This window comes from Cynocephalus volans, chromosome 12, assembly GCF_027409185.1.
Source record: "Cynocephalus volans isolate mCynVol1 chromosome 12, mCynVol1.pri, whole genome shotgun sequence".
Lineage (NCBI taxonomy): Eukaryota > Metazoa > Chordata > Mammalia > Dermoptera > Cynocephalidae > Cynocephalus > Cynocephalus volans.
Window position 1 is genome coordinate 103,221,047 of NC_084471.1, and position 1,948 is coordinate 103,222,994.

Genomic DNA, 1,948 nt, shown 5'->3' on the forward strand with positions numbered 1-1,948 from the left:
TAATAATTTCTTTGCCTGCTCCAGTTCTGATTTCTCCAAGTCCCTGCTTTCTTGTGTGAAAATACCTTCCCTTAATTTGTTTGGCCACGGATGGCCAAAGTGGTTGATGCCAAAGTGCCTCTGAATGAGAAACATCTACTGGAAGAGTGATCGAGTGGTGTAGCTGCCATGTGCAACTTCTTCATAGAGGGAGCCGTCCGTCACCTCCCGGAGCAAGACCAGAGATTTCTCCATGATGGTCAGAACCTGTTTGGTCCATAAGTAGGCTTCTTGAAGTTACCCTTGATTCATCAGAACTAGGCTTCCTGTGAGCAAAGCCATGCAGCTGGTGGGCTGGTGATTGTGCAGGTATTGAAATCCCATCCTCTCCTGCATGAATTTCATACGTATATCCTGAGGCAGTGGCAATCACTTCAAGAAACTTCTCCTGTTGTGTCTTGCTCAGGTAGTTGTACAAGAAGTCACAAGCAGTGGCAAAACCAACCAGGGAGTGAGCAAGCGGGACCTCATCCCAAGGAGCAGCCTTCAGCAGCTAGGCTGCGCTGCCGTCCCTTCCATGTAGTCTCTGGCCGTGTCTCGGGCTTCAGTGCTCTCAGGATACAGCACACAGAACGTGGTCAAGGCACCCAGGTTGTTTCTGTAAGTTTCATTCCAGCGGGCGCTGTGATCCTTGGGGTCCTCTAAGGCGGCTTCTAAACCAGCTGGGTCAGTGGCAGACAGTGGAACCACATGCTCGGCTACCTGGAGAGCTGGCCAAGGCCTGCTTGGCGGCAACATGGAGTTGTTCACAGATGGCACACTGGAAAAGGCTCGGCTGCAGGAGTGGGTCAAGCAGCAGGCCAATGAGCGCCAGACGGTGCAGCAGATCTTCAGCCACGTCCAGAGCACAGACTTCCTGCTGCCCAATGTCTGGTTCCTGCGCCAGTCTGCATAGCCCACTGCATCTGCCTGGCTCTTACCCACATCCACGACAAGGTTACACAGAGCCTTGAGGATCACCTTCAAGAAGTGGTTGGTTTCTGCAGACAGAAAATTTCGCATTGCTTGGTATCATATGATTCTGATTATGCACTGTGCAGCATCCTTTACTATTTCAGTGCCCAGGCCCTGAAACTGAGCCGGAAGGGGAAAAGTCTCAGGACAACACAATATCTGATGCATGAAGCTGCCAAGCAACTGGACCTGAATCCAAATCGTTTTTCTATTTTTGCTGCTCTGTTAGGAAATCACATTCTACTCGATAAAGATCTGGCTTCCTTTCATTAGAGTTTACTTGGTCTGTAACATCCACTAGCCTCACTCAAGGACGTTCAATGTTCTTTAGATTTGGAGGAACTAACCATGAAGGAGATAGTTGCAGTGTATCCAGCATGTGAAGGTGGAAGAACTCCAGCCCAGGGAGGGGTCCCCCTGGAGCCATTGGCTTCAATGACCCTGAGATGGAGTTGAGGTGGTTAAAAACTTTGGCAGTTCCAGAGGCCTGAACAGAGGTCAGGTGAACACTGCTGCCATAAGACCCAGGCCCACTCTTGGGAAAGAGTCCAGCACTGCTTGTTTGTTGGCTTGGCAGGTCCAGAAAAGCTCCCTGTGATGTGATGACTCCCATGGTCTTTTCTAGGGACTTTAGAGTTTTTAACATCTCTATTATTGCCTGTTTTTGTCTGAGAGTTTGGATCTCTCTTTTCTCAGTTCTTGAGCCATGGAAGTTAATTCCTCCATGAGCCTCAACTTGGTGCTCTTCAGCTTTCTGCAAGCATCTGTAAGGTTGCATATAATTAGACTTTTCTCTAGCCTGGCATTCTCTGTAGAGAATCTGTTTACTCCTTTTCAGCGGCACTAAGCTTGTCAATGAGTTGGCATTTATCCTCAACCTGCACAGCCAGGGTTCTGCAAGCTGCTGTTTTGGTCTTACATATAGTCAGCTTCTAACAGACTGAACAAGTCTCAA

At 48.9% G+C, this 1,948-nt stretch overlaps 1 pseudogene; it reads right to left on the reverse strand.

Moving 5' to 3' along the window:
* Nucleotides 1-276: 276 nt before the first annotated feature.
* LOC134391808 (dermatan-sulfate epimerase-like) lies at nucleotides 277-1,041 on the reverse strand (annotated as a pseudogene).
* Between the last annotated feature and the right edge of the window lie 907 nt (nucleotides 1,042-1,948).